Source organism: Euprymna scolopes, chromosome 21 (genome assembly GCF_053919585.1).
Source record: "Euprymna scolopes isolate OS-2025 chromosome 21, ASM5391958v1, whole genome shotgun sequence".
Lineage (NCBI taxonomy): Eukaryota > Metazoa > Mollusca > Cephalopoda > Sepiida > Sepiolidae > Euprymna > Euprymna scolopes.
This window is the reverse complement of record NC_136502.1, coordinates 101,359,365-101,385,212: the sequence shown is the minus strand read 5'-3', so window position 1 is coordinate 101,385,212 and position 25,848 is coordinate 101,359,365.

The following is a 25,848-nucleotide window of genomic DNA, read 5'->3' as shown; positions in this document are numbered from 1 at the left end:
ATACTTTTGTATGCAATATCCAATCTCGCATTTTGCTAATTCCTACCCTCTGATGAGAAGGAAAGTATTTCTTCGAAACTCCACGGATTAAGGACTATCCACTTATCTAGTGTTTCCTTTTCAGATTAAATATGTTTTTAACTCTTTTTCAAGGTGTTCTTAACATGTTTTATTAACTGTTTGCTCATATTATAAGCTCTATCTCCTATTTGTTTTTTTTACATCAGGCTGAGATAACTTTATAAATATTAATTCTTTATTATTTATAATATACTTTAGTTTTACCATCTTGGATCATTTTGGTAAATTTAATTGTAATTTTTATTTTTATTTTATATATATCTATATATATATGAGAGCAAACAGTTAATAAAACATGTTAAAAACACTTTGAAAAAGAGTTAAAAACATATTTAATCTGAAAAGGAAACACTAGATAAGTGGATAGTCCTTAATCCGGAGTTTCGAAGAAATACCTTCCTTCTCATCAGAGGGTAGGAATTAGCAAAATGCGGGATCGGATTTTGCATACAAAAGTATTTCATGAAACTGCAAGTAAGTCAAAGATCTTACTTGATAACAAAAAGTGAAGCAGAGGGAATATGGTGAAGAAAAAGGTAATTTCACGTGAATGGATAGTCTGGTGAAAGGTAAATAATCCAATGACGGTAAAATCCAAAAATATAACTCCAAGAAAGTTAATTGAATTTCCATTTGCACAAGTAAAATCCAAGGAAATCCTTTAATTGGAAGATGGTCCAAAATAATCCAAAAGGCTGAAATCCATTATATATATATATATATATATATAGACATATGTCTATATATATTTATATATATATATATATATATATATATATATATATATATATATATATATATATATATGTATATATATGTATATATACATATACATATATATATAATTATTACTATAATAATTAAAATAAATTTGTTTATTTTTTACTTATATCAAGTTGATATCACTCATTGAACAATAAATGATTTTAAGTTATTTTATGAAATTATTAGTCCCCTCACAAAACGAGGGTGGACCTGTAAATTCACCCTTGTCCATTCGTCTGTTCGTCTGTCCACACTTTTTTCAATAACTACGCCTTGGAATTTTTTTTTCAAATTTTGCACAAACATTAAACATGATATGAGTAAAAAAGTAACAGAACGGATTTTCTGGGAAAACTCTGGTTACCCCTCTAGGGTTGCCTTTCGAGTTAAAATGGCTAAAATTGACACTTTTGTGCTTATTAAAAAAATATTGATGCATTGGATTTTTATAAAAACTTTCTGAAAAGTTGTAACTAACTGATATCTATATAATTTTGTTTGTCTATACTTCACGATAACTCTTGGGTGTGCCCCGGGGGCTCTTTTAGGGCTAATAAAAACACTCCATTTTCGGGACTATTTCACCATATTTGTCCAAAATTTTCTGTGTATGTCTATTTAGCAGTTTTGCTGAACTCAAATTTAAATATGTTAAGGCCTGGGGACTTTTGGGGCTAAATGGGGGGGGAGGCAAATGATGGACTTAGTCATTTCTTTTATTGCATGGTGCAGAACTCAAATTTACATATGTTAAGGCCTAAAACTGCACCGTTTGTTCATTTTCACCAGGATTTGACGTCCCCTTGAGTATTTTGGGCTAAATGGGGGGGGGGGGGGGTAAATGCGGAACTGAGTCATGTTTATTATGTCTCGTTTTATGTTTCGTTTTATGTTTCGTTTAATGTTTTCACTTGTTTCTTATTTAAAGTGACTTGAATTAAAGTTTAAAATGCAGAAGTCTCATGCTTAAATTGTGCTCTAATGTGCCTTTGTCATGCGAAAGAACCTACTGTTGAGCTTATACTTAGGTCCTTTGGCAGAGTTAAAAATAGACTTCCTAGTCTAGAGGGAATGCCCTTTTATCTTCCCTGCCCCCTCTTTCCCACAGAAGATATGTTGCGAGCCTATCGTTGTTTTATCATCTGAGCCCCAATCTATGGTCACCCCTCGCCAAACTTTCATGAAAAACACTCGTCTAGCTGAAAACACTATCAATAATTTCCCCACTCTTTATTTGTGGAACACTCTTCCATTTGCCTACTCTCCAGCTGACTACAATTTGGTCATCTTCAAGTCCAATGTAAACAAGTTCTTTATGAGCCGTCCACTTAAGTAATCCAATTTACCAAATTTCCACTACTAACGATTACTACAATATTTTTCTATTGACTTCTGTACACTTATTAACCCTTATCCTCGAGTGGCCTCCGGGCCTGGATAAGTGGTGACTCCTATGCAAAAAAAAAAAAAAAAATCTCTGTGAGAAAGAAATACTAGAACATAACCCATTAGATTTCAAAGTCGGTTTTGTATTCTGTCAAGGCAGATTGATTGCCTGCTCTAGTTGCAGACTCATTGCGGTGCATCATGAGGAAACATCACATGACTCCTCACAGTAACTTAGTTCACAATACATTGTAGTTTACATTGCACTGTAGAGAACCTACTGTTGGTTTTATAAAATTATTTTTATATATAATAGCTTGAATTAAAGTTTAAAATGTAGAAGTCAGGTATCATGATTCAATTGTGCTCTGACGTGTCTGTCATATAAAAGAACCTATGGTTAATTTTATATTTAAGTCCTTTTGACTTGTGTGGTAATAAAACTTCTCAAATGCACTTGTGATGTTAATCTGTATAAAATTTTAATTTTGGTCAAAATCGCCTGTTCCTTCTTTCATTGGATTATTTCGATTATCGATTAACGATACTTTTTGAAGACATTCTGATACACACCCTATCTAAGAATACTGCGAGGCACATAAAGTACCTTCGTGTGAAATTTCATAAAAATCGGTCCAACCGTTTTCGAGTTCATAGGGAAGTCACTCACCCCCCCACACACACACACATACACACACGAAGTTCCTTTTATATAATAGTAGATAGATAGATAGGTAGATAGATAGATGAGAGAGATAGATAGATGGACAGATAAGAGAGAGAGATAGATAAGTAGATATATGAGATAGATAGATAGATGGACAGATGAGATAGATAAATAGATAGATAGATAGATAGATAGATAGATTATAAAAGTTTTCTTCTGTAAGTGATTTCCTTTGCAAAGATGCATTCCTTATCATCAAAAACAGCATCTTTATGATGTGCTTCCATCTCCCAAGGTAAAATGCTTATCATATCTTATCCCCATCAAGATGAAGAAAAGATATATTCTTTATAGGAGTGTTCTCCTTCTCCACAAAAGTATACCTTATAAAAAAAAAAGAACATTGCCCAAAGACCTCTTCTTCTCCAGACATATATCTATTACGACACTGGGTTCTTTATTCAGAATTTCTTATTACAAGAAAATCTCTCCCCATAGATACATCCCCTATGAGACCCTCCGCCCCCCGCTCCTAAGATACATTTCTTAGGACTAATTTTACCTCATCTAAAGATACGGCATAATCACGTTGACACACCGGTTCTCGTGGGATCACCGAAGTTAAGCAACGTTGAACCTGGTCAGTACCAGATGGGTGACCAATTTAGAAATTCCGAGCGCTGTATGTAAGAGGCCGTGGACACCTCCCTGTGCAAGAGCTGCAAAAACCTAACATGCTCATCTCCCCTAATGGGGATATACATGCGGTTGGGGATCACTTGTGAATTTCAAACTCCCATGAAATTTCCTCCTTTGAAGGAAGCTAGTTAACCCTGCCTAGAGTGAGTGCTGTTTCAGTATAGCAGTACAGTATCTAAAGATGCAAGATGAGGCGTAAATCTCCAACATTTTGTAATTTACATAAAACTAGTGTTGGGACGATGAATCGGAATCGGAATTAGGAATCGGAAAAATCGGAACTTTTGATGGTATTGGAATCGAGATCGGAATCAGAATAATTTTTGCCTATTTTCTGACGATTCTTTTAATTGTCTTTTTTATTTGATTTTGTTGAAAGCAAAATCTTCCACTGCTGATCGTGAACGATAAAATAATAAATATTTATTGATTTTAAACAAATAGTAAAACTGTAATCTAAAGATTATCCCCCACAAGTATTTACTTTTACGTTTTAGAAAATATCTGCACATTTAACACATATTTTTACGATAATCGGGAAAAATAGTACCTTTTTAATTGAATTTTTAAAGATTTATAAAGAATCAGAATCGGAATCGATAATTGTATCGGAAATCAGTACGGAATCGGTAATTGTATCAGAATCGGGAAAAATATTGGAATCGTCCCATCACTATATAAAACTAAAACGCAATTGTATTATTTAGATTATTTGAACTGCTGTTCTCATCTTGGGTGTTATTCTCACAACGTTTCGGCCGATGTAACCTCTGATCTTCTTCAGGTGCATCTTGTTAGACCCACAAGAACTCATGTTGTATATGGGGGGGTTCTGTATGGCATGGAGAGGTGTATATCGTGTGTATATATTTTACTTTTTTGTATATATATTCACTTATCAAGGCCCAAAGACCACTCGAGGATAAGAGTTAATAAGTGTACAGTGGTCAATGGGACAATGTAATAATCGTTAGTAGTGGAAATTTGGTAAATTGGATTACTTAAGTGGAACCGCTCATCAAGAACTTGTTTACGTTGGACTTGAAGACGACCATATTGTAGTCAGTTGGAAAGCAGGCAAATGGAAGAGAGTTCCACAGGTGTGCAGTTCTAAGAAAGAAGCTTTGTTAATAGAATCTATGTTTAGGTTTAGGCACAGATAAAGAGTGGGGGAAATTATTGATAGTGTTTTCAGATAGACGAGTGTTTCTCGTGAAAGTTTGGCGAGGGGTGACCACAGATTGGAGCTCAGACGAGCACTTGCCATGAAAATAAGCATAAAACAGGGACAGGCTTGCAACATAAAGCAGGTATGTATAAATGAGGGGACCAAACTGTGCATGTCATAGTCGTCAATGTAATGTTCGTTGCATGTGTGTGTGTATACATTTTAAACACATATAATAAACAGATATAGTAAACAGATATAATAAACAGATATAATAAACAGATATAATAAACACATATAATAAACACATATAATAAACAGATATAATAAACACATATAATAAACTGATATAATAAACACATATAATAAACACATATAATAAACAGATATAATAAACAGATATAATAAACAGATATAATAAACACATATAATAAACACATATAATAAACAGATATAATAAACAGATATAATAAACACATATAATAAACACATATAATAAACAGATATAATAAACAGATATAATAAACACATATAATAAACAGATATAATGAACACATATAATAAACACATATAATAAACACATATAATAAACATATATAATAAACAGATATAATAAACACATATAATAAACAGATATAATAAACAGATATAACAAACAGATATAATAAACAGATATAATGAATACATATTATAAACACATATAATAAACAGATATAATAAACAGATATAATAAACAGATATAATAAACAGATATAATAAACACATATAATAAACACATATAATAAACACATATAATAAACAGATATAATAAACAGATATAATAAACACATATAATAAACAGATATAATAAACACTTATAATAAACACATATAATAAACAGATATAATAAACACATATAATAAACAGATATAATAAACACATATAATAAACACATATAATAAACACATATAATAACCACATATAATAAACAGATATAATAAACACATATAATAAACAGATATAATGAACACATATAATAAACACATATAATAAACAGATATAATAAACACATATAATAAACAGATATAATAAACACATATAATAAACACATATAATAAACACATATAATAAACGGATATAATAAACAGATATAATAAACGGATATAATAAACACATATAATAAACAGATATAATAAACACATATAATAAACAGATATAATAAACACATATAATAAACAGATATAATAAACACGTATAATAAACACATATAATAAACGAATATAATAAACTGATATAATAAACACATATAATAAACAGATATAATAAACACATATAATAAACAGATATAATAAACACATATAATAAACAGATATAATGAACACATATAATAAACAGATATAATAAACAGATATAATAAACACATATAATAAACACATATAATAAACAGATATAATAAACAGATATAATAAACACATATAATAAACAGATATAATAAACACATATAATAAACAGATATAATAAACAGATATAATAAACAGATATAATAAACAGATATAATGAACACATATAATAAACACATATAATAAACAGATATAATAAACAGATATAATAAACTGATATAATAAACACATATAATAAACACATATAATAAACAGATATAATAAACACATATAATAAACAGATATAATAAACACATATAATAAACACATATAATAAACACATATAATAAACAGATATAATAAACAGATATAATAAACACATCTAATAAACAGATATAATAAACACATATAATAAACAGATATAATAAAAAGATATAATAAACAGATATAATGAACACATATAATAAACGCATATAATAAACACATATAATAAACAGATATAATAAACTGATATAATAAACACATATAATAAACAGATATAATAAACACATATAATAAACACATATAATAAACAGATATAATAAACAGATATAATAAACACATATAATAAACAGATATAATAAACAGATATAATAAACACATATAATAAACACATATAATAAACAGATATAATAAACAGATATAATAAACACATATAATAAACACATATAATAAACACATATAATAAACAGATATAATAAACACATATAATAAACAGATATAATGAACACATATAATAAACAGATATAATAAACACATATAATAAACAGATATAATAAACACATATAATAAACAGATATAATAAACACATATAATAAACAGATATAATAAACACATATAATAAACACATATAATAAACACATATAATAAACAGATACAATAAACACATATAATAAACAGATATAGGTACCTTCAACAATAGTGCAACTAATGGGACAAATAGCCTTTCTCTGCTTGCCCAGACAAGGGAAGAATATACCATTTTGGTCAGAACCATCGCTGTATTGTTCCAGATGCACTTCTGAAAATGTAGGTCATTTTCTACCCTGACAACACAGAGCCCCAAATTGTTTTTCCACATTTACATTTATTCCTGTTGCAAATTTTTGTTCTGGGGTTGCACGTCATTCATTTTTCAGGGATTACATATCACTGTCTTTCCAGCTGAATGCTTCCATAGTTGAGCAATTCCCCATTAGCTTAGAACCTGCCTGTCTACTCGTTCCAACTCATTCACTCAAGACTTTCTAACTTCTTACTTGCCTATATATGTTCTGACTAATCCATTTTGCTTACATTATTCGACTACACAAAAACCTAACAGGTGACTCATCAGTCACATTTCCTCTGGCCCAATTTTATTGTTTTTATACCTAGGTTTGAAAACCTTTTTCGTTTATGTCCACTACATTCTTTTCTATTAAAACATATTTGGTTTTATTTATCTAAAATTCCTTCTTGTTGTTTATAGAATCTAGTCAAGTTAAATTCCTAAAACGTCATTTAACCTTATTTCTCCTTGAATTGCATTTTTCTTTTTAAAACAAATCTAATTCAATCTACATGATAATAATAAAAAATATTCTGGCTCAGATAATTTGGCAATACTTCGGGTGTGCTAATCTGCAACACTCATGGCATAATGGATAAAGTACTAGGTAAAATTCAGTTCTTAGCGACACTCTTCTGGCGGTTGACAGTTTAATCCTCAGTACAAACAATACTAAGAATACAATTGCAAATTACTTAAGACTTCTACCCAGTCATGGCTGACGGAATGAGAGCAAACCAGTCCCGTGGATTAAATAAAGAGTTCTGTGTGAAGTTGATTGAGATTGTCGGACTGACTTCCTTATCTTGGTTGTTATTGTCATAACGTTTCGGCCGTTTTGCCCTCTGGCCTTCATCAGGTGTTTTGTATCAAACTGGGGAACCGTTTGTTAGGAGTCTCGAACCCAACCCTTTATTATTATTACGGGGGTACCGTGTTCAGACTCCAGCTAGGCTTTGGGACATAGTTGCTGATTCTCTGTTTTGAATGTTACTTTTTCACTGCCTTTGTCCAGGATTGAACTCAGCACCTTTGGTTAACTGTAAACTTTGATACAACGTCTAATAATAAAGGGTTGGGTTCGAGACTTCTAACAAACGGTTCCCCAGTTCGATACAAAACACCTGACGAAGGCCAGAGGGCAAAACGGCCGAAACGTTGTGACAATAACAACCAAGATGAGGAAGTCAGTCCGACAATCTCAATCAATGAAAACACCTCATCTCAAAAATACAGACAATTACTATTCTGTGTGAAGTTATCGACAGATTCTTGAGTTTGATCAAATACACCTGAAGGAGGCCTTTTATTAATAAGCTTGCAGCTTTGAACCTGGCTTTGGTAGGGTCGGCTTTGGACAATGATTGCGTCTTTGTGTATAGCCAAGAACCACACTAATATTTAATATGAATTGAGTATAAGACTTGTGTTAAGGCAAAGAAAGAAAATGAAATCTGTGTATGAACATGCATGTATATAAAAATAAATAAAATATTTAAAGAATAAAGGGGTCATCAGTTAGCAAGTGCTAATTAAAAAAAAAAATAAACAGAGTTTTGTGAATATTTTTGAGTTGCATGAAAAATGGAGAAAAATGAAAGTTTATAACAAAGCATTTTTATATCTGCAATTTTATAAAAATATAAAAGTTATTTTCAATCTGTAAATGTTCATAGTGAAAATGCATGTTTGGTAAAAAAGTTCAATCCATCCATCCATCTATCTATCTATCTATCTATCTATCTATCTATCTATCTATCTATCCATCCATCCATCCATCCATCCATCCATCTATTCATCCATCCATCCATCTATCCATCCATCCATCTATCTATCCATCCATCCATCCATCAATCAAAAAAAGTTCAATCTATCTATCTATCTATCTATCTATCTATCTATCCATCCATCCATCAATCAAAAAAAGTTCAATCTATCTATCTATCTATCTATCTATCTATCTATCCATCCATCCATCTATCTATCAATCTATCTATGTATCTATCTATCCATCCATCCATCTATCTATCCATCCATCCATCCATCCATCCATCTATCTATCCATCTATCTATCCATCCATCCATCCATCCATCCATCAAAAAAAGTTCAATCTATCTATCTATCTATCTATCTATCTATCTATCCATCCATCCATCTATCTATCTATCTATCTATCTATCTATCTATCCATCCATCCATCCATCAATCAAAAAAAGTTCAATCTATCTATCTATCTATCTATCTATCTATCTATCCATCCATCCATCCATCCATCCATCTATCTATCTATCCCTGTAGTCTGGCTGACAGTAGGGGGCGTTTCTGAAGAAATTTTCACCAACTCTCTACACTCCCGTCTGTCCTGTGCTATTGTGATGGGGATGCTGAGCCTCAGGCGCGTCCATTCCCTGATTTTATCCTATCATCTCTTCTTCTTTCCTTCACACCTTCTTCCTCCCCTTACTCTTCCCTGTAATATTGTTTTAGCAATTCCTGTTACTCTCGTCACATGGTCATACTACTGTTATTTGCACCGTCTTACAGTGGCAAACAGATTTCCATGGGGCCCACAAGCTTGCTTTATGCGTTTGAACACTTCCTCATTTGCGATGTGCGTCTTTGTTGGAAATATTAAGTATTAGTATTTTTGTGAAAGCACATCATCTCAATTGGTTGTGTTCTCTTTTCAGTCTCTGCTGTTAGGATCATCACAGATGGTTTCACAGGTATATTGATGTTACTAATGAGTGCATGAATCATCATCACCATCATCATCGTCACCACCACCACCACCACCACCACCACCACCACCACCACCACCACCACCACCATCATGGTGGGATTAAAAAAAATATACCCATAAAGAGAAAAAATAAAAATGCTTAAATCTGGTGTTTTCACTTTCATTTTCATACAACAATGAGCAGATGTATTATTATTCATCGGACTACTCTTCTCATCTTGAGTGTGATTTTCACAACGTTTCGGTTGATATAACCTCCGACCTGCTTCAGGTGTATCTTGTCGAACTCGGGAATGTTTCTGTCGAACTCAGGAATTTGGACAGAATTTTGAGCAGAACTCTTTATTTACTTTACAGGGGTAGCGTGCTCTTGTTCCATCAGCCGTGACTGGATAAAGATCCTAAGTAATTCGCAAATGTGTATTTCGGTCGCCCACATTGAGGATTGAACCTTCAACCTTCAGGAGGATATCACTTTTAAAATTGATTTTTCCCAGTACTCTAACCACTGCGCCACGGGTCCTTTACATATAACCAATCCTCATCTTAAAAATTCAGAAACGTAACAACAATGAGCATCTTCGTTATTTTCATAAAAATTGAAAATATTTTCAAATTTTCACCAGCTATGGGAAAATAGCTCCACTGTCTTTGTGGATTCCTTGGGAAAGGCAAAGGTTAAGGGAGTAAACCCCAACAAAAAGTCCGGTTTGGAGTTCAAATAAATGGATGATGAAACACTGTAACACCTTTCCGCAAACTCCTGCTGCTGCGCTGGCTCTGACTGTATTCACTTGCCTTTTTGTCCGACTTTGCCTGCAATGCTGAGAGGGGAACCCTGGTAACTGAGCAAATCAAGGTCCCCTTATAATCCCCATCCCCAGGCTTGCATCCAGAGAGCCAATTCCAGCCTTGAACTGTAAAGCCACGAAAGATGCCACAGTGCATCAGATGATGCAGAATGCCATTGTCTTATTAGATAGAAGGTTGTCATCACCATGGTCACCCTCTAATTTGCTAACGTGAAAAGCAAACCCAAGAGAATTTTATACTAAATCAAATAATTAATTAAAAATTACTTATGAATGAAGACGTTTATTTTAAAGATGCACAATGAAAATATGACTTTTCTTCTTTTGTTATTTGAAATGGAAATTAGATTTTAAGAAGTTTGTTAAATAATGTAATGAAAAGTTATTTTTTTTCAAATAAAAACATTAACTACCAAAAATTAACACAAAAATAAAAAATTCTATCTTCTTATCCTCCTGTATATATAGTCGTGTGTGATGAGAACATGTCCTGGCTGAGTCCTATCCCTCCATCTCCGCCACAAACTGTATGAGTGACAGAAAAACCACCCAAGTGACACAGCACATGAAATGGGTTACTAACTTTAAAAAGTACATAGCAAGCATACCCGGTGAACCAAGTGCAAGTGAAATACAAACGATTGCACTGAAAGGGACGGCTAGAATCCTGAAAAGATCTCTTGGTTGGACTCACTAAAATAGGGGTAAATGTCAGACATCTGGTTGGATGTCCCATCCCCTAGAAGAAAAAGTTTAAGAAAAATGAAAAAAAAAAAGGGAATAGGAGAAATTCATCCAAAATGAGTTAAGCAGCAAAAACTAATTGAAACAGTCGGACCACACAATGACCCTTAGTCGTGCTATGCAAATCACTGCAACTACTGGGAGGGTCAAACCATAGTCACGCTGCCAGCCATACGTTATGCAACTATCTCAATTACACTGAGTGAATTCCACACTGGTAACTGTTTTGGAGTTAAAGAAACAAAATGAAAAAACGGGAAACATTTCCCTCAATGTGGCACAATGATAAGTGCCCTTTTCTGGGAGCTGAAGTTCCCCACAATTGGAGAAGGAGGACTAATGCTTGCTTTTTATAGCTCTCATGAGGACACACATAGAATCAAAAAGTTGTTATTAAAACATAGTAAAAAGCAGCTTGATGCCAAAAATGTGTCGTTAATCACATTTGATCCAAGCCGAATTTGACAGATATTTATAAAATCGAGTTTGTCAAGTACATTGGATGAGACAAATGTAAAATCAACTTGACTGACAATAGCATCTGTAAATCTAACATTAATATTTCTCTGGTGATAAGAATTCAGGTGATCGCTCATCTCCCTCTCAGTACAGGCGAATAAATCCCCTGTGTATCATGAGTAAGTTGCTGGAATCTGTGTTAAATAGAGAAGTAATCAACCACCTCAGCAAAAATAACCTTCTTAGTAACATACAATATGGTTTCAATTCTGCTAGATCTACAGCAGATGTGCTTACAGTTATATCTCATAGGATTAGCAAATCTCTCGACGGAGGCAACCTTTCTAGGGCAATTGCTCTTGTCATATGAAAGGCCTTTGATATGGTATGGCATAAAGGTTTACTTCACAAAATCTCCAGCTACAGTACAGCTGGAAATGTCTTCTCAATTATTAAATCATTTCTCTCTGATAGGTTCATAAGAGTAGTAGTTAATGGGCAGAAATCAGAAGCTCTCAGTATTAATGCTGGAGTCCCTCAGGGGTCCATCCTGGGCCCAACTCTCTTCCTGATCTACATTAATGATCTTCCAATGATGTCCTTTTCTCTTCCCTGCAACCTCTTTCTCAAAGAAGAGATGTTGCGAGTTTGTCTCTGCTTTATTGTTATTTTCATGGCAAGTGCTTGGCTGAGCTCGAATCTATAGTCCCCCCTCCCCAAACTTTCACAAGAAACACCTGTCTAGCAGAAAACACTATCAATAATTTCCCCCACTCTTTATCTGTGCCTAAACCTAAACGTAGATTCCATGAACAAAGCTTCTTTTTTAGAACTGCACGCCTGTGGAATTATCTTCCGTTTTCCTGCTTTCCAGCTGACTACAATATTGTGTTCAAGTCTAACGTAAACAAGTTTTTTGATGAACCGTTCCATATAAGTTAACAAATTTACCGAATTTCTATTATTAACGATTACTATATTGTCCAATTTCTACTGTACCCTTTTTTAACCTTATCTGCGAGTGGCCTCTTGTCCTTGATAAGTGATGATGCCTATGTAAAAAAAAAAAAATAATAAATAAATAACGTTTACAACAGAGAAGTTGTGCCGTGTCAAGATATAACAGTCTTCCCAAAAACGTCTCCACTAGGCAGAGAAATTAAGTTACATTCTTCCAGTAGAAGATAATACTACAGTGTGTCCATGCCGCCACAAAAGTGCTACATCAGCACTCCACGACCCCTCTGCTGTAATTAGATGACTATCGCTAAATATTAGTGTTGGGACGATTAATTGGAATTGGAATTAGGAATTGGAAAAATTTTGGGGTATACGACTCAGTATCAGAATCAGTATCGGAATCGGAAAAATTTTGATGTCAAAAACGATTCTTTTAACTGTCTTCTTTCACGTGATTTTGTTCTAAACAAAATCTTCAATTTCTGGTAGTGAAAATAAAATAAGAAATATTTTTCCCCGATTCCGACAAATTAGCAATTCTGTACTAAATTCCTGTTTCCGATACAATTACCGATTCCGATTCTTTATAACTCTATAAATATTTAACTATAGAATAGTTATTGGTCCCCCAACAAAAGGAAGATGGATCTGTAAATTCACCCTTGTTCGTTCGGACGTTTGTCTGCCCGCACTTTTCTCAATAACTATGACTTGGAATTTTCTTAAATTTTGCACAAACATTAAACATGTTATGAGTAAAAAAGTAACAGAACGGATTTTCTGGGAAAACATCGCCCCCCCCCTCCTTAGGTGTGCCTTTCGGATTAAAATGGCTAAAATTGACACTTTTATGCTTATTAAAAAAATTGATGCCTTGGATTTTTATAAAACTTTCTGAAAAGTTGTAAACTGATTTCTATATAATTTTTTTGTCTATACTTCGCAATAACTCGTGGGTGTGCCCCGGGGCTCTTTTAGGGCTAATAAAAAAACTCCATTTTTGGGACTATTTTACCATATTTGTCCAAAATTTTCTGTGTATGTCTATTTATTAGCATAGTGTTGCGAGTTTGCATAGTGCTGAACTCAAATTTAAATATGTTAAGGCCTGGGGACTTTTGGGGCTAAATGGTGGTGGTGGTGGTGGTGGGGGGGAGAATGCTGAACTTAGTCATTTTTTTATGCCTCGTTCACTGTACACTCACGGGGGACCATGCATTGCTTCAATTATGTTTTTCTCGATTACCGTAAAAACATGCGTTAAATGTGCAGATATTTTCTCAAACGTAAAAAAAATACATTTGCGGGAGGGGTGATCTATAAATTTTAAATAAAATATTTAATTTTTAAATCGTCCCACCACTATTAAATATGGGATATTTTATGCGTCCCGCCCCCTTATAAAGGCTTTATTGCTCAACACGATTGTGGATCAAACTTCAGAATTGGTATATTCAGCGATTTTTTTCTGACTCAGCTAAGTCGTAAGTAAGTAATGTCGACGTGGCCAACTTTTCTTCATATGTTTATAGCCGTAGAAGAGATGTTGTCGAACTGTGCAAGATAATGGACAAAAACAACGAATTAAAAGAAAAAAGAAAAAGAAAAAGAAAGAAAAACAAGTCGGGAATCTAGTGAAAATGATAAAGCGTCGTTTTCTGTCGACTCAATTAAAGATTTACTGTCTGTCTGATCTTCTTAAAATCGATCGTCTCATAAATCGATTCAGGAATTGAAAATCACCCGTGCGTGGTGATGTTGTTTTTCTCTTGTCGGAATTGGCTTGACTTGTCCGATCGTCTGTCTGGCAAAGATGGAGTTGATTTTCCTGAAGGATAGACGGCGATTATTGTTATTGTTGTTGTTGTTGTTGTTGTTGTAGACCGGGTGCTGAAGGAACCAAGCGACTGCCGACGTCGCGTTTTAAGTAAAAGTAAATCCACGTAGAAATTAAAAGAAGTAAAAAATAAAAGAAATAAATGTCTTAAAATCTTATGTTTTTACTTTATTTCAAGCGGGATAACTCTTGAATTGTCTTTGTTATTGTACCTATTTACTATGCCTCCCCACGGGACAGGGTTAGACACCAGGGTCGTTTTTTAACGTGGAGAAAAGGTACAAAAATAAAAATTGTCTCAGTCGTGAAGGATTTCTCCTCCACCGAAAGAGAACAAGAAAATGAAGTGCAGCATCTGAAGAACAGATACTACACTTTGATCTTGACCAAAAGGCCAATGCAAAAAATAGAAATATTGAATTTTAACCGAAACCAATGGTATCTACTGAATTGTCATGTCGCAGTAATAAAACTATCCAAAAATTATGAAAACGATAAGGTAAAAAAATTAATTATTAATTATTATGAAAACAAGTTTCGAAAACGATTAGCGAAAATTAAGTTTTGGTTAATTGGCCAAAATTTTTTTAGTTTTCAGAACAGATTTATCTCGCTTTTAGTACAATTAGAACTCTCCGTTTTTTTTATTTTTTTTTTTCAAAATTCAATTTTCGCTAATTGTCCTTTGAAATATATTTTCATTAATAATTAATTTTCTATCTTATCGTTTTTCATCATTTTTGGATATGTTAATTACCGTAACATGACAATTCAGTAAATACCATACATTTCAATTGAAATTCAATATTTCAATTTTCGAATTTCACAACAATAACGATTGTCTTAGTTAAGTAACTTGAACGTCTTTTTGTTCTTTTCCAGAATTTCACTTATATTTTTTAAAAATGTGCCACATCCTTGCTTTTTCACCATCCCCGGTCACTCCCCTACTCAGAGGTCACCTTCCAACCCCCCTCCTCCACCCGTTGCTTTGTTTTCTCCCACTGCCATTAAGATATTTTCCCTAATCGCCATTAGGGATCGCCCTGCTTGTTTCCGGTTCCTCGGAAAACAGTGGGGGGTCTAGTCACCTAGATTAGTACAGGGGGGTCTCACTAACAACCCTGTAGGATTTATTTTTTGTTTTTGATATGAACACTTTTAATTAGTTTTCCCCTCTCCACGAGCAATCCTTTTCTTAATTCAAAAACTTTTTTATTTACCAATGAAATTGAACTTTATTTTTTCACACATGCACACACACACACAAAATTAAAATATTAAAAAAAAAAAAAAAAAAAAAAAAGAAGAAAAATGCATACACAAACACACAGACAACTGTTTATAAATTGTAAATATGTTTTTGATTCTTAAACGCTGGGGATTTATTAGTTAGTTTAAGATCCATAGAGTGAATGAGGTATTTTTGGTAAATGTTGCCAGTCAAGAGTAAGACTCCAAAGTCTACATTTATTACTTTTTAATCACTTTAGTCACAAAGACCCTGAACCCTTCCCCTCCCCAATTTCTTGTAGGGCCTTGTGCCTAATTTTGTTGTTTGAAAATGTTTTTTTTTTTTTTTTACTTAATTGTATTTACAAACTTTTAAAAGCAATAAAATATATAAACAAGATCAAAGTGTAGTATCTGTTCCGGCAGATACTGCAAGCAAAGACCATATGTGGGGGCAACTCCACATATAAGACCTTGGTCAATGTAGGGGCAACCCTTCACACCAATTGTCACTATCCAGCTCCCCTACTCCCCGGGGAGTTGGTCCCCATTTCCCCTTCACTCCTCACATTAAAACTCGGCCTTGTGCCTAATTTGCTCAGTGGGGGAGCAAATAAATACCTCAAAGTGTAGTATCTGTTCTGCAGATGCTGCACTTCATTTCTTGTTCTCTTTCGGTGGAGGAGAAATCCTTCACGACTGAGACAATTTTTTATTTTTGTACCTTTTCTCCACGTTAAAAAACGACCCCGGTGTCTGACTCTGTCCCGTGGGGAGGCATAATAAATAGGTACAATTAGAAATCTCGTTTCTTTCTTTTTCTTTTCTTTTTTTTTTTTTTGCAAAATTCAATTTTCGCTAATTGTCCTTTGAAATATATTTTCATTAATAATTAATTTTCTACCTTATCGTTTTTCGTCATTTTTGGATATGTTAATTACCGTAACATGACAATTCAGTAAATACCATACATTTCACTTTGCCTTTTCAAGATATCAACGTTAAACAGTTCTTCCTCGCTTATTGATAAAAATTTTGTTCCTTTATGGATATTAAAATTGAAATAAATAAAACATTAATAGAATAGAAGGGTCACCAGGTAGCACGTGCTACCTAAAATATAAACATAGTTTTGTAAATGAAAATGGATTAAAACGAAATTTTATAACAAATCATTTTTATACAAGAGATATGAATATACAAGTTGTTTGAATTATGAAAATGCTCATTTATGCAAATTCATGTTTGGTGAAGAAAGTGGGGTTAGTGAAATGTTCAAAGTCACAAATCAAAAAGTTCATAGTGTGAATAATACACATATGTAAGTGATATATGTATGTGATTATTTGGCAGCGTGGCATTGTGTATGTGTGTGCGTTGGTTTACCTGGCTCTTGTGGTAATTCTTTTCTGTTCGCTTGACTCTTGCTAACGTGTAGACATGTGCATGCAAGATTTTATTTATTTATTATTATTTTTTTTTTTATTACATTTTCACCCCAAACAAGGCACATTGCCACTTTGGTGTAGGGGGCTACTATCAGGGGTAACATCTACTTGGGTACTATGTGGGGATTTGGGCAGCAAGATGTCTGTTCACGTTACACTTGAACTTCTGCACGTCAGTACAGTTGGGGAAGCAGGGACCTGGAATGGAATTCCAAAGTCTAGCGGTTCTGAGGAAGAAACTACTGGAGTAGAAAGATCTTTTACATCTAGTGATCTCTACTGTGTGGGGGTGAGATTTAGCTGCCTGTCTGGTTTGTCAAGGGTGTTTATGTTTTGGGGGCACAAGTGCTTGCAGTTCGTCAGAGCATTCTCCATTAAAATACTTGTAGAACAGGCAGAGGGATGCAAGATTTCGTCGATGGGACAGAGGCTGAAGCTTAGATGCCAGTTCAGGGCCTATCAGATTGGCGACTCTCTTTTGAATCTTGTCTAGGAGCGAGAGACTAGTAGCAGATGCACGAGCCCAAATATGACAGCAATACTCCATACATGGGCGAATGGTTGCCTTATAGAGGTACAGGATACTTTCGGGTGTTAGTAATTTTCTAGCATGGTAGAGAGAGCCTACTTTCTTTGCAGTGGCCCTGGCAATGCTTTCAATGTAATTGTTCCAACTTATGTTTCCTGTGAATGTTAGGCCGAGGAGTTTGAAAGATGTACTCTCAGATAAAGTGTCGTTGGCCATTGCTATTGGTGGTAGAGAAGGTTTCTTGTAATTATTGAAGGAAACTAGTTTAGTCTTGGCGGCATTGAACGTGACCATCCATTTTTGTCCCCATTCCACTACAGATTGGAGGTCATCCTCTAGTGTTTCTGCCAATTCTTTAGATATGTGTTCATTTGTATTCCTGTCGTGCCTGTTATAGAGTGTGGTGTCATCAGCATATATACCCATCTCAGAGGCAATTTTGCCGGGGAGGTCATTTATGAATATTAGGAACAACAGAGGTCCAAGGATAGACCCTTGGGGCACTCCCGCATTTATATCATATTGTTTAGATGTACGACCGTCGAGGACAACCTGGATTTTTCTCTTATCTAAGAAGATGCAAAAAGCTTGTACGTGAGTAATTGAGTCCCCTCTATCCGACTCAAAGGCTGGAGGGGGTGTTCAGCAGAGGTTCTAGAGGCTTTCAATACAGCGGCTAGCTTGAAAATTCTAGAGCAAAATGATTTCGCTGACTTGGTCTTATAGGAATTTCTAAGCTCGCATTGGCTCACTACTTTCACATAGACGCGTTACTTTTTCAGGAGGGGGAGTTGAAACGATTTCCATTGGTTAACAATATTTTGAATTAACACCTTCATGTGAAAACTTTCTTGCTTTAGAAAATGACGAAGAGAGAGCATCAAAGTGAACTAGAGAAAGAGGGTAACTAATTCGAGACATTTGCGTTTTAGCGTTTGTTAGAATCGCTTCTCAGACTGACTACATATTAACTAATTAATTTTTTCGACTTCACAACAAAATAAAAACAAAAAAAATTATCTGGAGTTACGCACACAGCTGAACAATTCATGCGTATTATTTAGACTATTCGAACTGCTGTTCTCATACTTTAGTGTTATTTTCATTCAATAATGCTCAAGACGAGAACAGTTATACGAATAATAGCATCTTTTTTCTCGAGAGACATACCTACGCATGTAATTGCGAAGCAATGGTTGCATAATCTCCATCTTCACCTTCTTTGAATCGGCACTGCCTGATTCCAGTGGCAAGGAGAAGTCCACGACGGCTGGAAACAATACTCAGATAAGCGAAGAGCACATACAGCACCTGGTATTTCCGAATGGTCACCAATTTAAGTACTGACTATGTATATATATATATATATATATATATATATACATATATATATATATATATATATATATATATATATATATATATATATATACATACATATATATATATATACATACATATATATATATATATATATATATATAAATGCAACTTTGTCTGTATGTGTGTATGAGTTCGTTTTTTATAGACTCCGAAACGCCTGAACAGATTTTCTTTAAAATTTACAGAACTTTAGTGTATAAGTCTGGGAGTGATCTTAATTAAGTTTTGTCCCAGAATACGCCCGATAATTACCGATAATCGATAATCGAAACCGTTATTTTAATTTTTCTATCACCGGGAATGCCATTTTTTTCCATGTCGTCGCTTAGCAACAATGATAGAACAACGGGCCGTGAAAATTCTACTGTGGGTAAGTTGATTGCGTGTTTTTTCTTTTTTCTTTTTTTTTTTTTTTTTGCATGGAGTGGTCTGTAGGTTCAAACCCCGCATGTACATTTCTTAATGTTTTTTTTTTTCGTTAACTAGAAAGAAGTTTATATAAAATAATTTTATAAAAGAAACAGTAGGTTCTTCAGAGTGCAATGTAGAATAACATATTTTGGACTAAGTTATTGCATGGAGGCATGTGAAGCTTCCTCCCGGGCGATTTCACGGATTTCGATGACAATAAAAATATATGAGTGTGAAATATTCGTTGATCATCATTCAATCCCGGGCAAAGTCGGCTCCCCCTCCCCCTGCTAGTAAATATATATATATAAGAGTTCTCGTATAAGTCATAATCAGAGATTACTCACTGATAATAGCCGGCAGTGTTTCGTGAGTCTGGCTGTAACAAGTCTCCCCAGATTTCCAATACGCTCCACGTCTTTCGATAATCGTTACAAATGACTTCACGTTATCGCAACTTGCCATTAATTTCTCGCTGGTAATGACCATTGGCCTTTATTGAAATTTGTCTGATAACAAGCCTCCTACGTTCCCAGTACTTTTCGCACTCATCAAGTGGAGGTTTAATTAATGCTTTCTTTCCTCGGTCTTTCCATTCTCCTTGACTCTTCACAACTATTTAGTGTGGCGCCAGTCGATGCCATCAATGGCGCCACATTTTTTTTTGGCGCCACGATCTTTCTTTTTTTGGTGCTACTATTCTTTTCAGCGCCAAAAATTTTTCTTTCTGGTGGGGAGGGTGGTGGTTAGGGTACTTAACCTACAATTGTGCAGTTTCAGTATTCTTGGTTTCATGTGGTAGTCCTTTATCTTTTTGTTTTACTTCTGTTGTAGTTTCTATATGGCCAGTTAGCATTTGTAGCTTATCCGGGTTAGTTTCCACATTCCAGAGTTTTCCTAAAAAACAAAAACAAAAAACAAAAAACAAAACAAAACAAAAAAACAACAAAAAAAAAACGACTGATTATTTTTTCATTTAATTTATATACGCGAGACATTAGTAAATATTAGAGATCGGTGACTTGTTCAATTATGTTTGATCAGAACGGACTTTGTTTGCTGACATAACTCAATCTCCAAACTAAGCTATGTTTTAGCATTTATTTGATATGATTAAAGTATGCAGGAAAAGACTTAGAGAACTAAGCGTTCATTAACTCAGATTTAGTATGTAATCTAATATATAAAAGTCTATATGTCTGTCTGTCAGTCTGTCTGTCTGTCTGTCAGCCTGTCTCCATATTTTCAAACTCTATTTCCCTCGAAATTAAAAATAGCAGAGCGGCGCTAGGAGCATCAAATAATTGGATTTTTTATGGACCGTTCTTTTATGAGTCTTTAGCACGTTAAATAGTTTTTAAGGGGTCAAAAATGGGTAAAAATTGAAAAAAGCGTTACACAGTGCGTACATTCATCTTAGTTTATTTTTAATTTTTAATTTTATTGGGCTCATTCAGCCACGTTGGTATAGTGGTAACGTCACCAGCGTTGCAGGCTACAGTTTAGCTTTCGGTTTCGATTCTAGCTGATGGCACCCAAATACATATTTTTTTTACTTTTGAAATCACGACAAATTAAAATATCATATTTAAGCATATTTTATGACCGGGCAAAGCAGGGCGCCCCTTCCCAACTAGTCTTATATATAAAAGGCTATATGTATGTATGTCTATCTGTCAGTCTCCATATTTTCAAACCCTATCTTTTCCGAAACTAAAAGTCGCAGAGCGGCGCTAGGGGTATCAAATGATTGGATTTTTATGGATCATTCTTTTATGGGTCTTTAGCCGGTTAAAATGGTTTTTAAGGGTTCAAAAATGGGTCAAAATCGAAAAAATCTTTATGCATTTTGTACATTCATCTTAGTTTATTTTTTAATCAGCTTATATACGTGTCACATGGGTACAGTGGTAACGTCATCAGCTTTGAAGTGTACAGTTTTTCATTCGGTTTCGATTCTAACTGATGGCACCCAAATACATTTTTTTTAACTTTTGAAATCACAACTCTATAATAATAAATACGAAATCTGGACAAATTAAAATATCATATTCAAGCGTATTTTACGATCAGGCAAAGCCAATCCACCCCCCCCTTCGATATTTTCCGACATATGACCTCTGCAACACGAGTGTATATAGCGTAAGGTCAGGTTTCACAACTCTCCACATTAAATTAGGCTGTATTTTGGCAATAACGCGTCGAACGTTGTCTTCCAAATGGTCTATTGTGTCTGGTTTATCAGCGTAGACATGGAACTTTACATATCCCCACAGAAAATAATTTAATTTGGTTAAATCGATCGAACGAAGTGGCCAGTTGACAGGTCCATTTCGTGAAATTATTCGTGAAATTATTCGTTCATTAACTGTTTCAAAATGATTTTTAAAATAAAGTTGCACAATTTACAAATGCTGCTCGGTTGTCCTTTTCTTCATGGTGATCTAATGTAGTTATTACTTTTAAAATATATCCAGCATAAAATGGAAAGAAAAGAAAATTTTGACACAAACTATTTTTTAGGTGTAAGGAAAAGCTATTAATTTCGTCCGGTTTTACAAGTAATTCGCCGACACGTATTTGCAGCAGAAATTCGCAATTCTTTAGCCTTTAAAAATTTCAGGCCTTCAGGTCTTTTTAGTTACAATCCGCTGTTGTGTTGCCGTATTTCTCAGGTCAACAGGTCGACCGGCTCGCTTCTGAAGGAATGGAAAGGGAAGGCATTGTATGCTTGTCGAGCGTGCCTTTCAAATCACCACGCGTTTTTTTCTTTTCTTTTTTCTCCGTTTTTCATTCGATTTTGATGCTTATACATACATTTCATTCCGTGACGTCACGCTCACAGTTAAATGCTGACACAACATTAACTCGGCACGTGAGTCGTCAATACGCGCACGTATTTAAATGACGGAACCAGTGACTACGTTCCAATGAATTGTCAAACCAAGCTTAAATCAAGTTAACCAATGGTTGCCAAATCTGCAATTGCAATTAAAAAAAAAATAGGATTGTCAAAGTAAAGTTCGCTGCTTCTAAAAAAAAAGCATCCTGTATGTATTAGCCTGAGTCAGAGAACCAAAGATCTTATCCATACTATCGCTCATGCTACAAATTGTTCGCTTCAAATTTTGATAAGTAGACAGTAGTGACACGTAAGACTATGAATTCTATAAAGTCCAAACGCCTTTCACCTTTTTACTATTAATCTCATCGTAGCCTCGTTTTGATTTCGTTTGTAATTTATCTAATTTCATCTCATTTTATAAAAACGTCTCCGGTCAATTTGATTGACATTTTCAATTTTGTTTGTCAATTTTTCTCGATTGGAAATGGAAACGTTGCAATAAGAAAGCAATATTCATGCAAATAAGACGAGGCTTTCATTTATAACATTCTCAAATTATTTTCTATGTACAAAAGGAGAAATCTATTTGTCTGTTTCTTATTAATAGGAATAAGTATCTCCACTAAGCGGTATTTAAGGTATAGAGTGGGTAATTCCGTCATTGTACAGATTGGTAATTAATTCTCAGTAGAGAATTAATTATTTGGGCGTATCGGAAACATCGTTCCCGAAAATTGATCATTTTGTAGAAAAAGGCGAACCAATGCCTTTCATAAAAATATATATAGCCTTTTATTTTTGCATCTCGGAAAACATAACTCTTTTCACCAACAGAGACACATATTTGCTTGGTTTGAAGATTGTTTTTTTTTACCTCAAACTAGACATATTGCCACTGAAAACGTAAAGAGTTACTATCTGGGAATCCATCTAACAGGGGATTGTGGGGAGTTAAGCAGCGATATTTCTGTTCATATTACATTTAAACTTCTAAAGGTTAGTACAACCAGGGAAGCAGGAAATAGGGCGGAAATTCCAAAGTTTAGCAGTCCGAGGGAAGAAACTATTAGAACAGAAAGGTGGCCAGCATCTAAGGACCTCTACAATGAGTAACTGCTTCTTGCGTCCCATCCATGGTGACAAAGAGACAAATAGGTTGGATATTTGATATAACTTTACTCTTGACCTTCCATCGATGCTGCAAGACGTTGTAATTTTCTACATTATGCTAAAGTCACGTTTCTTCCAGCTTCCAGAACGCGGAGACGATATCTTTCGTATTAACTCGTCTGACATTTCCCGTCTGACTCCTAACTCTAAAATAAACTACACCTCTCTCAAAATCTGTCTTATTACGTCATTTATTCACGTAACATTAAGATCACTTAATGCCATCACTAAAATCACTGTTTATTTTTTAAACTTTTTTATTATTTTTATTTATTATATTTTTATTCTAAAATATCTTTAGTTTGGATACATATTTTCTAGACATTAAAAACGATCATGATATTAGGTTGGTACGAAAACAATATCGTTTTCTCGCATATGTTACTTTTATATGTGATTTCTGAATTAATTCATTGATATATATATATATATATATATATATATAGCCATGTTATATATCATTTTGAAGCATTATATTATATATCATTTCGTTCTATTGAGTTGTGTTATTCGTTACTGTTGTCAATCTTTCATTCATTTTTTAGCAGGCTTTTCGACAGCATGGACAAAATTCAAATCCCCACCATTTTCTTGTTCCAGTTCAAACTAGGCCGAAAAGCTGACGAGACAGCTCGTGATATTAATGATACGTTTGACCCAGGTCAACCACTCAACAGTCGTTATCCATTTAAAGCAAATACAGAAGCAAAAAAGTTGGATAAATGGATGCCGCATGAATTGAACGATAATAAAAAAAAAGTTGTCGTTTTGAGGTGCCTTCGACACTCCTTCTGCGCAACAAAAACGACCCATTTCTCGAGCGGATTGTGATGTGTGATGAGAAATGGATCCTCTACGACAATCGGTGATGTTTGGGACAGTGGTTGGATGCCGAAGAAGCTCCACAACACTTTCCGAAGCCGAAATTGCACAAAAAAGTGTTATGGTTACTGTTTGGCGGTCTGCGGCTAGTCTCATCCATTACAGTTCTTGAATCCGGGCGAAATGATTACAGCGGAGAAGTATTGCCGACAAATTGACGAAATGCACCAGAAGCTCCAACGTATGTGGCCGAGATTCCTCAATATGAAGGCACCAATTCTCCTCCATGACAACGCTCGACCGCATGTTGTTCAACTGACCCTGCAGAACCTGAGACTCTGCCTCATCCGCCATATTTCTGCGCGAAAAATGCTTCAAAAGCCGAGATGATGCTGAATCGGCCCTCAGTGACTTCATCGCTTTCAGAATTCCGGATTTCTATGCTAATGAGATGAATAAACTTGTTTCTCATTGGCAAAAATGTGTCGATTCTAATGTTTTTTATTTCGATTAATAAAGTTTATTATGAAAGGAGTTATGATCTTTTGAAGCTGAACGCAAAAAAAAGAAACACACACACACACACACACACACACACACACACACACACACACACACACACACACACACACAACGACGACATTATTGTCGCACCAACCTAATAATAATCGTTCAAATTACTTGGCATCCTCTGGCAATGTTCTCTACAACATAACGTTCAACAAAAGAAAAGAGTAAACATGATTACATACAAAGAGTGTGTGTGTGTGTGTGTGTGTGTGTGTGTGTGAGAGAGAGAGAGAGAGAGAGAGAGAGAGAGAGAGAGAGAGAGAGAGAGAGAGAGAGAGAGAGCACGCAGAAAAGTGATTTGCTCGATTTAGGCATTAGGCAACATTTGGGGTGTTTATTATTATTATTATTATTATTATTATTATTATTATTATTATTATTATTATTATTATTATCGCCAATATTAACAAACTGCTTTTAGATCCCATAAAACCTTGTATTAGATAATTAGATATCCCGTTATAAAGTTGACTGGAATTGGAGTTATTCACAATTTTGTGGCCTCGTGCCACCAAAAGGCCAACGTGTACTCGCAAAACTCGTACGTTTGTCGCCTGACAAAATTAAAGCGTGCGAATGAATAGTTTAGCCAAATGATGCAACATGGCATACATTCGTCTCTGCTGCAATAATTGCATTCAGTTTCCAAAGATGATAATGCATTTCG